The sequence below is a fragment of the Pelodiscus sinensis genome, chromosome 20, assembly GCF_052426305.1.
Source record: "Pelodiscus sinensis isolate ZL-2025 chromosome 20, ASM5242630v1, whole genome shotgun sequence".
Lineage (NCBI taxonomy): Eukaryota > Metazoa > Chordata > Testudines > Trionychidae > Pelodiscus > Pelodiscus sinensis.
The window spans coordinates 32,222-49,586 of NC_143071.1; the positions used below are offsets into that span (position 1 = coordinate 32,222).

At 58.2% G+C, this 17,365-nt stretch overlaps 2 long non-coding RNA genes across 2 annotated transcripts; both read right to left on the reverse strand.

Moving 5' to 3' along the window:
- Nucleotides 1-1,023: 1,023 nt before the first annotated feature.
- LOC149521930 (uncharacterized) lies at nucleotides 1,024-8,767 on the reverse strand. Its single transcript, XR_016347531.1, has 5 exons — nucleotides 7,952-8,767; nucleotides 5,644-7,640; nucleotides 3,345-5,332; nucleotides 2,187-3,033; nucleotides 1,024-1,875 (listed from the first exon to the last, which is right to left on the reverse strand). It is a non-coding gene; the product is annotated as an uncharacterized LOC149521930 (long non-coding RNA).
- A 1,462-nt stretch (nucleotides 8,768-10,229) lies between these two features.
- LOC149521931 (uncharacterized) lies at nucleotides 10,230-16,995 on the reverse strand. The gene is made up of 4 exons (XR_016347532.1): nucleotides 16,029-16,995; nucleotides 13,722-15,717; nucleotides 11,416-13,410; nucleotides 10,230-11,104 (listed from the first exon to the last, which is right to left on the reverse strand). It is a non-coding gene; the product is annotated as an uncharacterized LOC149521931 (long non-coding RNA).
- Between the last annotated feature and the right edge of the window lie 370 nt (nucleotides 16,996-17,365).

Below are 17,365 nucleotides of genomic sequence, written 5' to 3' on the forward strand. Positions count from 1 at the left end.
GGCAAAATAAGCCCAGCATGAGCTCTCACTCACGAAGGTCTGTGGCTGTGGGCATTCTATCCTTTAGCCCTTTTCCCCCCTCTGCCCTCTGTATCGGGCCCTCTACAAGAACACTGAGTCAGTCAGCCATGACGCACCACCGCTCTCCCTTGCGCGACTGGCTTACCTGCACAATTCCCGTTGGCTCCTGAGCCCTTAACCCGTGGAGATGCTCACCTGGAATGCCTGCACGTGTGCTGTACAAGGACACGGCAGAAGCAGAGCAAGGACAAAGACACAGACAGAAACAGACAGACAGAACGTATTGGCCAATACGAGAGAGCAACAAGAGAGAAACCCATGAGAGGCAGCCAGAAACCTTACCACCTTGCGTCTTCTTGCTCCAGCCAAGCGTCTGCTGAGAAGGACACCGTGTTCCACAGAAACCAGCCCCCCTGACAAACGGGAGCCCTGTTTCTCCCACCACCAAGGAAGCACCTCGGGAACCTCCGCTCGGACTCGCTGTCTAAGCAAACGTGACTTCCCTTCCTGGAGCCGAGTGGGCCGTAAGCCGAGAGATTTCCAGACCCGACACTTATCTCCGTGTCAGCGACGGCTGCTCGGCTCCCAGACGGACGGTTCTCGCCTCGCTTCGACCAAGCTCCCGAGCTCGCTGTTCTCGCTTCCGTTCCATCCCCAGACGGGAGGACTCCGGGAGGGTTGACTTCTTATCGCTCGCTACCGAACACAGCAGAGAGGGAAAACCAACCAAACAACTTAGCGTTTCAGTCCGCAAGGACGCGGCATCGCTTCTCCTCCCACCATCGCACCGCAGCCTCCCACCATCGGCCACCCCCTCCCGCGGCCACTACAGCAACGCGGAGAGAAAGGAGGCCTTGAATCTCTATCCGCGCTCTGTTGAACCGCCAATTCCCCGTTCACCGGTCCCCAAGCCACCAGGCTCCGTGCATCAGCAAGCAGCTCTCCGCCTCAGAAGAAACCTACTGCCAGGACGCTTGAAGATTTCAAAGCACGCATCTCCTACTCACACGGAGCCACGGGAAGGCCGAACGCTGAAGACCCTTCACGTGTCCGGAGAATCACGTCCAGGAAGCTCAAGTCCATTTCGGACGGTTTCTTCTCCGCCCACGGCCCCGCACTGATTCCTCTACAACGGCGGCAAAATAAGCCCAGCGTGAGCTCTCACTCACGAAGGTCTGTGGCTGTGGGCATTCTATCCTTTAGCCCTTTTCCCCCCTCTGCCCTCTGTATCGGGCCCTCTACAAGAACACTGAGTCAGTCAGCCATGACGCACCACCGCTCTCCCTTGCGCGACTGGCTTACCTGCACAATTCCCGTTGGCTCCTGAGCCCTTAACCCGTGGAGATGCTCACCTGGAATGCCTGCACGTGTGCTGTACAAGGACACGGCAGAAGCAGAGCAAGGACAAAGACACAGACAGAAACAGACAGACAGAACGTATTGGCCAATACGAGAGAGCAACAAGAGAGAAACCCATGAGAGGCAGCCAGAAGCCTTACCACCTTGCGTCTTCTTCCTCCAGCCAAGCGTCTGCTGAGAAGGACACCGTGTTCCACAGAAACCAGCCCCCCTGACAAACGGGAGCCCTGTTTCTCCCACCACCAAGGAAGCACCTCGGGAACCTCCGCTCGGACTCGCTGTCTAAGCAAACGTGACTTCCCTTCCTGGAGCCGAGTGGGCCGTAAGCCGAGAGATTTCCAGACCCGACACTTATCTCCGTGTCAGCGACGGCTGCTCGGCTCCCAGACGGACGGTTCTCGCCTCGCTTCGACCAAGCTCCCGAGCTCGCTGTTCTCGTTTCCGTTGCATCACCCGGCCGGGAGGACTCCGGGAGGGTTGACTTCTTATCGCTCGCTACCGAACACAGCAGAGAGGGAAAACCAACCAAACAACTTAGCGTTTCAGTCCGCAAGGACGCGGCATCGCTTCTCCTCCCACCATCGCACCGCAGCCTCCCACCATCGGCCACCCCCTCCCGCTGCCACTACAGCAACGCGGAGAGAAAGGAGGCCTTGAATCTCTATCCGCGCTCTGTTGAACCGCCAATTCCCCGTTCACCGGTCCCCAAGCCACCAGTCTCCGTGCACCAGCAAGCAGCTCTCCGCCTCAGAAGAAACCTACTGCCAGGACGCTTGAAGATTTCAAAGCACGCATCTCCTACTCACACGGAGCCACGGGAAGGCCGAACGCTGAAGACCCTTCACGTGTCCGGAGAATCACGTCCAGGAAGCTCAAGTCCATCTCGGACGGTTTCTTCTCCGCCCACGGCCCCGCACTGATTCCTCTACAAGGGCGGCAAAATAAGCCCAGCGTGAGCTCTCACTCACGAAGGTCTGTGGCTGTGGGCATTCTATCCTTTAGCCCTTTTCCCCCCTCTGCCCTCTGTATCGGGCCCTCTACAAGAACACTGAGTCAGTCAGCCATGACGCACCACCGCTCTCCCTTGCGCGACTGGCTTACCTGCACAATTCCCGTTGGCTCCTGAGCCCTTAACCCGTGGAGATGCTCACCTGGAATGCCTGCACGTGTGCTGTACAAGGACACGGCAGAAGCAGAGCAAGGACAAAGACACAGACAGAAACAGACAGACAGAACGTATTGGCCAATACGAGAGAGCAACAAGAGAGAAACCCATGAGAGGCAGCCAGAAACCTTACCACCTTGCGTCTTCTTCCTCCAGCCAAGCGTCTGCTGAGAAGGACACCGTGTTCCACAGAAACCAGCCCCCCTGACAAACGGGAGCCCTGTTTCTCCCACCACCAAGGAAGCACCTCGGGAACCTCCGCTCGGACTCGCTGTCTAAGCAAACGTGACTTCCCTTCCTGGAGCCGAGTGGGCCGTAAGCCGAGAGATTTCCAGACCCGACACTTATCTCCGTGTCAGCGACGGCTGCTCGGCTCCCAGACGGACGGTTCTCGCCTCGCTTCGACCAAGCTCCCGAGCTCGCTGTTCTCGTTTCCGTTGCATCACCCGGCCGGGAGGACTCCGGGAGGGTTGACTTCTTATCGCTCGCTACCGAACACAGCAGAGAGGGAAAACCAACCAAACAACTTAGCGTTTCAGTCCGCAAGGACGCGGCATCGCTTCTCCTCCCACCATCGCACCGCAGCCTCCCACCATCGGCCACCCCCTCCCGCTGCCACTACAGGAACGCGGAGAGAAAGGAGGCCTTGAATCTCTATCCGCGCTCTGTTGAACCGCCAATTCCCCGTTCACCGGTCCCCAAGCCACCAGGCTCCGTGCACCAGCAAGAAGCTCTCCGCCTCAGAAGAAACCTACTGCCAGGACGCTTGAAGATTTCAAAGCACGCATCTCCTACTCACACAGAGCCACGGGAAGGCCGAACGCTGAAGACCCTTCACGTGTCCGGAGAATCACGTCCAGGAAGCTCAAGTCCATTTCGGACGGTTTCTTCTCCGCCCACGGCCCCGCACTGATTCCTCTACAAGGGTGGCAAAATAAGCCCAGCGTGAGCTCTCACTCACTAAGGTCTGTGGCTGTGGGCATTCTATCCTTTAGCCCTTTCCCCCCTCTGCATCGGGCCCTCTACAAGAACTCTGAGTCAGTCAGCCATGACGCACCACCGCTCTCCCTTGCGCGACTGGCTTACCTGCACAATTCCCGTTGGCTCCTGAGCCCTTAACCCGTGGAGATGCTCACCTGGAATGCCTGCACGTGTGCTGTACAAGGACACGGCAGAAGCAGAGCAAGGACAAAGACACAGACAGAAACAGACAGACAGAACGTATTGGCCAATACGAGAGAGCAACAAGAGAGAAACCCATGAGAGGCAGCCAGAAACCTTACCACCTTGCGTCTTCTTCCTCCAGCCAAGCGTCTGCTGAGAAGGACACCGTGTTCCACAGAAACCAGCCCCCCTGACAAACGGGAGCCCTGTTTCTCCCACCACCAAGGAAGCACCTCGGGAACCTCCGCTCGGACTCGCTGTCTAAGCAAACGTGACTTCCCTTCCTGGAGCCGAGTGGGCCGTAAGCCGAGAGATTTCCAGACCCGACACTTATCTCCGTGTCAGCGACGGCTGCTCGGCTCCCAGACGGACGGTTCTCGCCTCGCTTCGACCAAGCTCCCGAGCTCGCTGTTCTCGTTTCCGTTGCATCACGTGGCCGGGAGGACTCCGGGAGGGTTGACTTCTTATCGCTCGCTACCGAACACAGCAGAGAGGGAAAACCAACCAAACAACTTAGCGTTTCAGTCCGCAAGGACGCGGCATCGCTTCTCCTCCCACCATCGCACCGCAGCCTCCCACCATCGGCCACCCCCTCCCGCTGCCACTACAGGAACGCGGAGAGAAAGGAGGCCTTGAATCTCTATCCGCGCTCTGTTGAACCGCCAATTCCCCGTTCACCGGTCCCCAAGCCACCAGGCTCCGTGCACCAGCAAGAAGCTCTCCGCCTCAGAAGAAACCTACTGCCAGGACGCTTGAAGATTTCAAAGCACGCATCTCCTACTCACACAGAGCCACGGGAAGGCCGAACGCTGAAGACCCTTCACGTGTCCGGAGAATCACGTCCAGGAAGCTCAAGTCCATTTCGGACGGTTTCTTCTCCGCCCACGGCCCCGCACTGATTCCTCTACAAGGGCGGCAAAATAAGCCCAGCGTGAGCTCTCACTCACTAAGGTCTGTGGCTGTGGGTATTCTATCCTTTAGCCCTTTCCCCCCTCTGCATCGGGCCCTCTACAAGAACTCTGAGTCAGTCAGCCATGACGCACCACCGCTCTCCCTTGCGCGACTGGCTTACCTGCACAATTCCCGTTGGCTCCTGAGCTCTTAACCCGTGGAGATGCTCACCTGGAATGCCTGCACGTGTGCTGTACAAGGACACGGCAGAAGCAGAGCAAGGACAAAGACACAGACAGAAACAGACAGACAGAACGTATTGGCCAATACGAGAGAGCAACAAGAGAGAAACCCATGAGAGGCAGCCAGAAGCCTTACCACCTTGCGTCTTCTTCCTCCAGCCAAGCGTCTGCTGAGAAGGACACCGTGTTCCACAGAAACCAGCCCCCCTGACAAACGGGAGCCCTGTTTCTCCCACCACCAAGGAAGCACCTCGGGAACCTCCGCTCGGACTCGCTGTCTAAGCAAACGTGACTTCCCTTCCTGGAGCCGAGTGGGCCGTAAGCCGAGAGATTTCCAGACCCGACACTTATCTCCGTGTCAGCGACGGCTGCTCGGCTCCCAGACGGACGGTTCTCGCCTCGCTTCGACCAAGCTCCCGAGCTCGCTGTTCTCGCTTCCGTTCCATCCCCAGACGGGAGGACTCCGGGAGGGTTGACTTCTTATCGCTCGCTACCGAACACAGCAGAGAGGGAAAACCAACCAAACAACTTAGCGTTTCAGTCCGCAAGGACGCGGCATCGCTTCTCCTCCCACCATCGCACCGCAGCCTCCCACCATCGGCCACCCCCTCCCGCTGCCACTACAGCAACGCGGAGAGAAAGGAGGCCTTGAATCTCTATCCGCGCTCTGTTGAACCGCCAATTCCCCGTTCACCGGTCCCCAAGCCACCAGGCTCCGTGCACCAGCAAGCAGCTCTCCGCCTCAGAAGAAACCTACTGCCAGGACGCTTGAAGATTTCAAAGCACGCATCTCCTACTCACACGGAGCCACGGGAAGGCCGAACGCTGAAGACCCTTCACGTGTCCGGAGAATCACGTCCAGGAAGCTCAAGTCCATCTCGGACGGTTTCTTCTCCGCCCACGGCCCCGCACTGATTCCTCTACAAGGGCGGCAAAATAAGCCCAGCGTGAGCTCTCACTCACGAAGGTCTGTGGCTGTGGGCATTCTATCCTTTAGCCCTTTTCCCCCCTCTGCCCTCTGTATCGGGCCCTCTACAAGAACACTGAGTCAGTCAGCCATGACGCACCACCGCTCTCCCTTGCGCGACTGGCTTACCTGCACAATTCCCGTTGGCTCCTGAGCCCTTAACCCGTGGAGATGCTCACCTGGAATGCCTGCACGTGTGCTGTACAAGGACACGGCAGAAGCAGAGCAAGGACAAAGACACAGACAGAAACAGACAGACAGAACGTATTGGCCAATACGAGAGAGCAACAAGAGAGAAACCCATGAGAGGCAGCCAGAAACCTTACCACCTTGCGTCTTCTTCCTCCAGCCAAGCGTCTGCTGAGAAGGACACCGTGTTCCACAGAAACCAGCCCCCCTGACAAACGGGAGCCCTGTTTCTCCCACCACCAAGGAAGCACCTCGGGAACCTCCGCTCGGACTCGCTGTCTAAGCAAACGTGACTTCCCTTCCTGGAGCCGAGTGGGCCGTAAGCCGAGAGATTTCCAGACCCGACACTTATCTCCGTGTCAGCGACGGCTGCTCGGCTCCCAGACGGACGGTTCTCGCCTCGCTTCGACCAAGCTCCCGAGCTCGCTGTTCTCGTTTCCGTTGCATCACGTGGCCGGGAGGACTCCGGGAGGGTTGACTTCTTATCGCTCGCTACCGAACACAGCAGAGAGGGAAAACCAACCAAACAACTTAGCGTTTCAGTCCGCAAGGACGCGGCATCGCTTCTCCTCCCACCATCGCACCGCAGCCTCCCACCATCGGCCACCCCCTCCCGCTGCCACTACAGGAACGCGGAGAGAAAGGAGGCCTTGAATCTCTATCCGCGCTCTGTTGAACCGCCAATTCCCCGTTCACCGGTCCCCAAGCCACCAGGCTCCGTGCACCAGCAAGAAGCTCTCCGCCTCAGAAGAAACCTACTGCCAGGACGCTTGAAGATTTCAAAGCACGCATCTCCTACTCACACAGAGCCACGGGAAGGCCAAACGCTGAAGACCCTTCACGTGTCCGGAGAATCACGTCCAGGAAGCTCAAGTCCATTTCGGACGGTTTCTTCTCCGCCCACGGCCCCGCACTGATTCCTCTACAAGGGTGGCAAAATAAGCCCAGCGTGAGCTCTCACTCACTAAGGTCTGTGGCTGTGGGCATTCTATCCTTTAGCCCTTTCCCCCCTCTGCATCGGGCCCTCTACAAGAACTCTGAGTCAGTCAGCCATGACGCACCACCGCTCTCCCTTGCGCGACTGGCTTACCTGCACAATTCCCGTTGGCTCCTGAGCCCTTAACCCGTGGAGATGCTCACCTGGAATGCCTGCACGTGTGCTGTACAAGGACACGGCAGAAGCAGAGCAAGGACAAAGACACAGACAGAAACAGACAGACTGAACGTATTGGCCAATACGAGAGAGCAACAAGAGAGAAACCCATGAGAGGCAGCCAGAAACCTTACCACCTTGCGTCTTCTTCCTCCAGCCAAGCGTCTGCTGAGAAGGACACCGTGTTCCACAGAAACCAGCCCCCCTGACAAACGGGAGCCCTGTTTCTCCCACCACCAAGGAAGCACCTCGGGAACCTCCGCTCGGACTCGCTGTCTAAGCAAACGTGACTTCCCTTCCTGGAGCCGAGTGGGCCGTAAGCCGAGAGATTTCCAGACCCGACACTTATCTCCGTGTCAGCGACGGCTGCTCGGCTCCCAGACGGACGGTTCTCGCCTCGCTTCGACCAAGCTCCCGAGCTCGCTGTTCTCGTTTCCGTTGCATCACCCGGCCGGGAGGACTCCGGGAGGGTTGACTTCTTATCGCTCGCTACCGAACACAGCAGAGAGGGAAAACCAACCAAACAACTTAGCGTTTCAGTCCGCAAGGACGCGGCATCGCTTCTCCTCCCACCATCGCACCGCAGCCTCCCACCATCGGCCACCCCCTCCCGCTGCCACTACAGGAACGCGGAGAGAAAGGAGGCCTTGAATCTCTATCCGCGCTCTGTTGAACCGCCAATTCCCCGTTCACCGGTCCCCAAGCCACCAGGCTCCGTGCACCAGCAAGAAGCTCTCCGCCTCAGAAGAAACCTACTGCCAGGACGCTTGAAGATTTCAAAGCACGCATCTCCTACTCACACAGAGCCACGGGAAGGCCGAACGCTGAAGACCCTTCACGTGTCCGGAGAATCACGTCCAGGAAGCTCAAGTCCATTTCGGACGGTTTCTTCTCCGCCCACGGCCCCGCACTGATTCCTCTACAAGGGCGGCAAAATAAGCCCAGCGTGAGCTCTCACTCACTAAGGTCTGTGGCTGTGGGTATTCTATCCTTTAGCCCTTTCCCCCCTCTGCATCGGGCCCTCTACAAGAACTCTGAGTCAGTCAGCCATGACGCACCACCGCTCTCCCTTGCGCGACTGGCTTACCTGCACAATTCCCGTTGGCTCCTGAGCCCTTAACCCGTGGAGATGCTCACCTGGAATGCCTGCACGTGTGCTGTACAAGGACACGGCAGAAGCAGAGCAAGGACAAAGACACAGACAGAAACAGACAGACAGAACGTATTGGCCAATACGAGAGAGCAACAAGAGAGAAACCCATGAGAGGCAGCCAGAAACCTTACCACCTTGCGTCTTCTTCCTCCAGCCAAGCGTCTGCTGAGAAGGACACCGTGTTCCACAGAAACCAGCCCCCCTGACAAACGGGAGCCCTGTTTCTCCCACCACCAAGGAAGCACCTCGGGAACCTCCGCTCGGACTCGCTGTCTAAGCAAACGTGACTTCCCTTCCTGGAGCCGAGTGGGCCGTAAGCCGAGAGATTTCCAGACCCGACACTTATCTCCGTGTCAGCGACGGCTGCTCGGCTCCCAGACGGACGGTTCTCGCCTCGCTTCGACCAAGCTCCCGAGCTCGCTGTTCTCGTTTCCGTTGCATCACCCGGCCAGGAGGACTCCGGGAGGGTTGACTTCTTATCGCTCGCTACCGAACACAGCAGAGAGGGAAAACCAACCAAACAACTTAGCGTTTCAGTCCGCAAGGACGCGGCATCGCTTCTCCTCCCGGCATCGCACCGCAGCCTCCCACCATCGGCCACCCCCTCCCGCTGCCACTACAGCAACGCGGAGAGAAAGGAGGCCTTGAATCTCTATCCGCGCTCTGTTGAACCGCCAATTCCCCGTTCACCGGTCCCCAAGCCACCAGGCTCCGTGCACCAGCAAGCAGCTCTCCGCCTCAGAAGAAACCTACTGCCAGGACGCTTGAAGATTTCAAAGCACGCATCTCCTACTCACACGGAGCCACGGGAAGGCCGAACGCTGAAGACCCTTCACGTGTCCGGAGAATCACGTCCAGGAAGCTCAAGTCCATTTCGGACGGTTTCTTCTCCGCCCACGGCCCCGCACTGATTCCTCTACAACGGCGGCAAAATAAGCCCAGCGTGAGCTCTCACTCACGAAGGTCTGTGGCTGTGGGCATTCTATCCTTTAGCCCTTTTCCCCCCTCTGCCCTCTGTATCGGGCCCTCTACAAGAACACTGAGTCAGTCAGCCATGACGCACCACAGCTCTCCCTTGCGCGACTGTCTTACCTGCACAATTCCCGTTGGCTCCTGAGCCCTTAACCCGTGGAGATGCTCACCTGGAATGCCTGCACGTGTGCTGTACAAGGACACGGCAGAAGCAGAGCAAGGACAAAGACACAGACAGAAACAGACAGACAGAACGTATTGGCCAATACGAGAGAGCAACAAGAGAGAAACCCATGAGAGGCAGCCAGAAACCTTACCACCTTGCGTCTTCTTCCTCCAGCCAAGCGTCTGCTGAGAAGGACACCGTGTTCCACAGAAACCAGCCCCCCTGACAAACGGGAGCCCTGTTTCTCCCACCACCAAGGAAGCACCTCGGGAACCTCCGCTCGGACTCGCTGTCTAAGCAAACGTGACTTCCCTTCCTGGAGCCGAGTGGGCCGTAAGCCGAGAGATTTCCAGACCCGACACTTATCTCCGTGTCAGCGACGGCTGCTCGGCTCCCAGACGGACGGTTCTCGCCTCGCTTCGACCAAGCTCCCGAGCTCGCTGTTCTCGTTTCCGTTCCATCCCCAAACAGGAGGACTCCGGGAGGGTTGACTTCTTATCGCTCGCTACCGAACACAGCAGAGAGGGAAAACCAACCAAACAACTTAGCGTTTCAGTCCGCAAGGACGCGGCATCGCTTCTCCTCCCGGCATCGCACCGCAGCCTCCCACCATCGGCCACCCCCTCCCGCTGCCACTACAGCAACGCGGAGAGAAAGGAGGCCTTGAATCTCTATCCGCGCTCTGTTGAACCGCCAATTCCCCGTTCACCGGTCCCCAAGCCACCAGGCTCCGTGCACCAGCAAGCAGCTCTCCGCCTCAGAAGAAACCTACTGCCAGGACGCTTGAAGATTTCAAAGCACGCATCTCCTACTCACACGGAGCCACGGGAAGGCCGAACGCTGAAGACCCTTCACGTGTCCGGAGAATCACGTCCAGGAAGCTCAAGTCCATTTCGGACGGTTTCTTCTCCGCCCACGGCCCCGCACTGATTCCTCTACAAGGGCGGCAAAATAAGCCCAGCGTGAGCTCTCACTCACGAAGGTCTGTGGCTGTGGGCATTCTATCCTTTAGCCCTTTTCCCCCCTCTGCCCTCTGTATCGGGCCCTCTACAAGAACACTGAGTCAGTCAGCCATGACGCACCACCGCTCTCCCTTGCGCGACTGGCTTACCTGCACAATTCCCGTTGGCTCCTGAGCCCTTAACCCGTGGAGATGCTCACCTGGAATGCCTGCACGTGTGCTGTACAAGGACACGGCAGAAGCAGAGCAAGGACAAAGACACAGACAGAAACAGACAGACAGAACGTATTGGCCAATACGAGAGAGCAACAAGAGAGAAACCCATGAGAGGCAGCCAGAAACCTTACCACCTTGCGTCTTCTTCCTCCAGCCAAGCGTCTGCTGAGAAGGACACCGTGTTCCAAAGAAACCAGCCCCCCTGACAAACGGGAGCCCTGTTTCTCCCACCACCAAGGAAGCACCTCGGGAACCTCCGCTCGGACTCGCTGTCTAAGCAAACGTGACTTCCCTTCCTGGAGCCGAGTGGGCCGTAAGCCGAGAGATTTCCAGACCCGACACTTATCTCCGTGTCAGCGACGGCTGCTCGGCTCCCAGACGGACGGTTCTCGCCTCGCTTCGACCAAGCTCCCGAGCTCGCTGTTCTCGTTTCCGTTCCATCCCCAGACGGGAGGACTCCGGGAGGGTTGACTTCTTATCGCTCGCTACCGAACACAGCAGAGAGGGAAAACCAACCAAACAACTTAGCGTTTCAGTCCGCAAGGACGCGGCATCGCTTCTCCTCCCGGCATCGCACCGCAGCCTCCCACCATCGGCCACCCCCTCCCGCTGCCACTACAGCAACGCGGAGAGAAAGGAGGCCTTGAATCTCTATCCGCGCTCTGTTGAACCGCCAATTCCCCGTTCACCGGTCCCCAAGCCACCAGGCTCCGTGCATCAGCAAGCAGCTCTCCGCCTCAGAAGAAACCTACTGCCAGGACGCTTGAAGATTTCAAAGCACGCATCTCCTACTCACACGGAGCCACGGGAAGGCCGAACGCTGAAGACCCTTCACGTGTCCGGAGAATCACGTCCAGGAAGCTCAAGTCCATCTCGGACGGTTTCTTCTCCGCCCATGGCCCCGCACTGATTCCTCTACGAGGGCGGCAAAATAAGCCCAGCGTGAGCTCTCACTCACTAAGGTCTGTGGCTGTGGGTATTCTATCCTTTAGCCCTTTCCCCCCTCTGCATCGGGCCCTCTACAAGAACTCTGAGTCAGTCAGCCATGACGCACCACCGCTCTCCCTTGCGCGACTGGCTTACCTGCACAATTCCCGTTGGCTCCTGAGCCCTTAACCCGTGGAGATGCTCACCTGGAATGCCTGCACGTGTGCTGTACAAGGACACGGCAGAAGCAGAGCAAGGACAAAGACACAGACAGAAACAGACAGACAGAACGTATTGGCCAATACGAGAGAGCAACAAGAGAGAAACCCATGAGAGGCAGCCAGAAACCTTACCACCTTGCGTCTTCTTCCTCCAGCCAAGCGTCTCCTGAGAAGGACACCGTGTTCCACAGAAACCAGCCCCCCTGACAAACGGGAGCCCTGTTTCTCCCACCACCAAGGAAGCACCTCGGGAACCTCCGCTCGGACTCGCTGTCTAAGCAAACGTGACTTCCCTTCCTGGAGCCGAGTGGGCCGTAAGCCGAGAGATTTCCAGACCCGACACTTATCTCCGTGTCAGCGACGGCTGCTCGGCTCCCAGACGGACGGTTCTCGCCTCGCTTCGACCAAGCTCCCGAGCTCGCTGTTCTCGTTTCCGTTCCATCCCCAAACAGGAGGACTCCGGGAGGGTTGACTTCTTATCGCTCGCTACCGAACACAGCAGAGAGGGAAAACCAACCAAACAACTTAGCGTTTCAGTCCGCAAGGACGCGGCATCGCTTCTCCTCCCGGCATCGCACCGCAGCCTCCCACCATCGGCCACCCCCTCCCGCTGCCACTACAGCAACGCGGAGAGAAAGGAGGCCTTGAATCTCTATCCGCGCTCTGTTGAACCGCCAATTCCCCGTTCACCGGTCCCCAAGCCACCAGGCTCCGTGCACCAGCAAGCAGCTCTCCGCCTCAGAAGAAACCTACTGCCAGGACGCTTGAAGATTTCAAAGCACGCATCTCCTACTCACACGGAGCCACGGGAAGGCCGAACGCTGAAGACCCTTCACGTGTCCGGAGAATCACGTCCAGGAAGCTCAAGTCCATTTCGGACGGTTTCTTCTCCGCCCACGGCCCCGCACTGATTCCTCTACAAGGGCGGCAAAATAAGCCCAGCGTGAGCTCTCACTCACGAAGGTCTGTGGCTGTGGGCATTCTATCCTTTAGCCCTTTTCCCCCCTCTGCCCTCTGTATCGGGCCCTCTACAAGAACACTGAGTCAGTCAGCCATGACGCACCACCGCTCTCCCTTGCGCGACTGGCTTACCTGCACAATTCCCGTTGGCTCCTGAGCCCTTAACCCGTGGAGATGCTCACCTGGAATGCCTGCACGTGTGCTGTACAAGGACACGGCAGAAGCAGAGCAAGGACAAAGACACAGACAGAAACAGACAGACAGAACGTATTGGCCAATACGAGAGAGCAACAAGAGAGAAACCCATGAGAGGCAGCCAGAAACCTTACCACCTTGCGTCTTCTTCCTCCAGCCAAGCGTCTGCTGAGAAGGACACCGTGTTCCAAAGAAACCAGCCCCCCTGACAAACGGGAGCCCTGTTTCTCCCACCACCAAGGAAGCACCTCGGGAACCTCCGCTCGGACTCGCTGTCTAAGCAAACGTGACTTCCCTTCCTGGAGCCGAGTGGGCCGTAAGCCGAGAGATTTCCAGACCCGACACTTATCTCCGTGTCAGCGACGGCTGCTCGGCTCCCAGACGGACGGTTCTCGCCTCGCTTCGACCAAGCTCCCGAGCTCGCTGTTCTCGTTTCCGTTCCATCCCCAGACGGGAGGACTCCGGGAGGGTTGACTTCTTATCGCTCGCTACCGAACACAGCAGAGAGGGAAAACCAACCAAACAACTTAGCGTTTCAGTCCGCAAGGACGCGGCATCGCTTCTCCTCCCGGCATCGCACCGCAGCCTCCCACCATCGGCCACCCCCTCCCGCTGCCACTACAGCAACGCGGAGAGAAAGGAGGCCTTGAATCTCTATCCGCGCTCTGTTGAACCGCCAATTCCCCGTTCACCGGTCCCCAAGCCACCAGGCTCCGTGCATCAGCAAGCAGCTCTCCGCCTCAGAAGAAACCTACTGCCAGGACGCTTGAAGATTTCAAAGCACGCATCTCCTACTCACACGGAGCCACGGGAAGGCCGAACGCTGAAGACCCTTCACGTGTCCGGAGAATCACGTCCAGGAAGCTCAAGTCCATCTCGGACGGTTTCTTCTCCGCCCATGGCCCCGCACTGATTCCTCTACGAGGGCGGCAAAATAAGCCCAGCGTGAGCTCTCACTCACGAAGGTCTGTGGCTGTGGGTATTCTATCCTTTAGCCCTTTTCCCCCCTCTGCCCTCTGTATCGGGCCCTCTACAAGAACTCTGAGTCAGTCAGCCATGACGCACCACCGCTCTCCCTTGCGCGACTGGCTTACCTGCACAATTCCCGTTGGCTCCTGAGCCCTTAACCCGTGGAGATGCTCACCTGGAATGCCTGCACGTGTGCTGTACAAGGACACGGCAGAAGCAGAGCAAGGACAAAGACACAGACAGAAACAGACAGACAGAACGTATTGGCCAATACGAGAGAGCAACAAGAGAGAAACCCATGAGAGGCAGCCAGAAACCTTACCACCTTGCGTCTTCTTCCTCCAGCCAAGCGTCTGCTGAGAAGGACACCGTGTTCCACAGAAACCAGCCCCCCTGACAAACGGGAGCCCTGTTTCTCCCACCACCAAGGAAGCACCTCGGGAACCTCCGCTCGGACTCGCTGTCTAAGCAAACGTGACTTCCCTTCCTGGAGCCGAGTGGGCCGTAAGCCGAGAGATTTCCAGACCCGACACTTATCTCCGTGTCAGCGACGGCTGCTCGGCTCCCAGACGGACGGTTCTCGCCTCGCTTCGACCAAGCTCCCGAGCTCGCTGTTCTCGCTTCCGTTCCATCCCCAGACGGGAGGACTCCGGGAGGGTTGACTTCTTATCGCTCGCTACCGAACACAGCAGAGAGGGAAAACCAACCAAACAACTTAGCGTTTCAGTCCGCAAGGACGCGGCATCGCTTCTCCTCCCGGCATCGCACCGCAGCCTCCCACCATCGGCCACCCCCTCCCGCTGCCACTACAGCAACGCGGAGAGAAAGGAGGCCTTGAATCTCTATCCGCGCTCTGTTGAACCGCCAATTCCCCGTTCACCGGTCCCCAAGCCACCAGGCTCCGTGCACCAGCAAGCAGCTCTCCGCCTCAGAAGAAACCTACTGCCAGGACGCTTGAAGATTTCAAAGCACGCATCTCCTACTCACACGGAGCCACGGGAAGGCCGAACGCTGAAGACCCTTCACGTGTCCGGAGAATCACGTCCAGGAAGCTCAAGTCCATCTCGGACGGTTTCTTCTCCACCCACGGCCCCGCACTGATTCCTCTACGAGGGCGGCAAAATAAGCCCAGCGTGAGCTCTCACTCACTAAGGTCTGTGGCTGTGGGTATTCTATCCTTTAGCCCTTTTCCCCCCTCTGCATCGGGCCCTCTACAAGAACTCTGAGTCAGTCAGCCATGACGCACCACCGCTCTCCCTTGCGCGACTGGCTTACCTGCACAATTCCCGTTGGCTCCTGAGCCCTTAACCCGTGGAGATGCTCACCTGGAATGCCTGCACGTGTGCTGTACAAGGACACGGCAGAAGCAGGGCAAGGACAAAGACACAGACAGAAACAGACAGACAGAACGTATTGGCCAATACGAGAGAGCAACAAGAGAGAAACCCATGAGAGGCAGCCAGAAACCTTACCACCTTGCGTCTTCTTCCTCCAGCCAAGCGTCTGCTGAGAAGGACACCGTGTTCCACAGAAACCAGCCCCCCTGACAAACGGGAGCCCTGTTTCTCCCACCACCAAGGAAGCACCTCGGGAACCTCCGCTCGGACTCGCTGTCTAAGCAAACGTGACTTCCCTTCCTGGAGCCGAGTGGGCCGTAAGCCGAGAGATTTCCAGACCCGACACTTATCTCCGTGTCAGCGACGGCTGCTCGGCTCCCAGACGGACGGTTCTCGCCTCGCTTCGACCAAGCTCCCGAGCTCGCTGTTCTCGTTTCCGTTCCATCCCCAGACGGGAGGACTCCGGGAGGGTTGACTTCTTATCGCTCGCTACCGAACACAGCAGAGAGGGAAAACCAACCAAACAACTTAGCGTTTCAGTCCGCAAGGACGCGGCATCGCTTCTCCTCCCGGCATCGCACCGCAGCCTCCCACCATCGGCCACCCCCTCCCGCTGCCACTACAGCAACGCGGAGAGAAAGGAGGCCTTGAATCTCTATCCGCGCTCTGTTGAACCGCCAATTCCCCGTTCACCGGTCCCCAAGCCACCAGGCTCCGTGCACCAGCAAGCAGCTCTCCGCCTCAGAAGAAACCTACTGCCAGGACGCTTGAAGATTTCAAAGCACGCATCTCCTACTCACACGGAGCCACGGGAAGGCCGAACGCTGAAGACCCTTCACGTGTCCGGAGAATCACGTCCAGGAAGCTCAAGTCCATCTCGGACGGTTTCTTCTCCGCCCACGGCCCCGCACTGATTCCTCTACGAGGGCGGCAAAATAAGCCCAGCGTGAGCTCTCACTCACTAAGGTCTGTGGCTGTGGGTATTCTATCCTTTAGCCCTTTTCCCCCCTCTGCCCTCTGCATCGGGCCCTCTACAAGAACTCTGAGTCAGTCAGCCATGACGCACCACCGCTCTCCCTTGCGCGACTGGCTTACCTGCACAATTCCCGTTGGCTCCTGAGCCCTTAACCCGTGGAGATGCTCACCTGGAATGCCTGCACGTGTGCTGTACAAGGACACGGCAGAAGCAGAGCAAGGACAAAGACACAGACAGAAACAGACAGACAGAACGTATTGGCCAATACGAGAGAGCAACAAGAGAGAAACCCATGAGAGGCAGCCAGAAACCTTACCACCTTACGTCTTCTTCCTCCAGCCAAGCGTCTGCTGAGAAGGACACCGTGTTCCACAGAAACCAGCCCCCCTGACAAACGGGAGCCCTGTTTCTCCCACCACCAAGGAAGCACCTCGGGAACCTCCGCTCGGACTCGCTGTCTAAGCAAACGTGACTTCCCTTCCTGGAGCCGAGTGGGCCGTAAGCCGAGAGATTTCCAGACCCGACACTTATCTCCGTGTCAGCGACGGCTGCTCGGCTCCCAGACGGACGGTTCTCGCCTCGCTTCGACCAAGCTCCCGAGCTCGCTGTTCTCGCTTCCGTTCCATCCCCAGACGGGAGGACTCCGGGAGGGTTGACTTCTTATCGCTCGCTACCGAACACAGCAGAGAGGGAAAACCAACCAAACAACTTAGCGTTTCAGTCCGCAAGGACGCGGCATCGCTTCTCCTCCCACCATCGCACCGCAGCCTCCCACCATCGGCCACCCCCTCCCGCTGCCACTACAGCAACGCGGAGAGAAAGGAGGCTTTGAATCTCTATCCGCGCTCTGTTGAACCGCCAATTCCCCGTTCACCGGTCCCCAAGCCACCAGGCTCCGTGCACCAGCAAGCAGCTCTCCGCCTCAGAAGAAACCTACTGCCAGGACGCTTGAAGATTTCAAAGCACGCATCTCCTACTCACACGGAGCCACGGGAAGGCCGAACGCTGAAGACCCTTCACGTGTCCGGAGAATCACGTCCAGGAAGCTCAAGTCCATTTCGGACGGTTTCTTCTCCGCCCACGGCCCCGCACTGATTCCTCTACAACGGCGGCAAAATAAGCCCAGCGTGAGCTCTCACTCACGAAGGTCTGTGGCTGTGG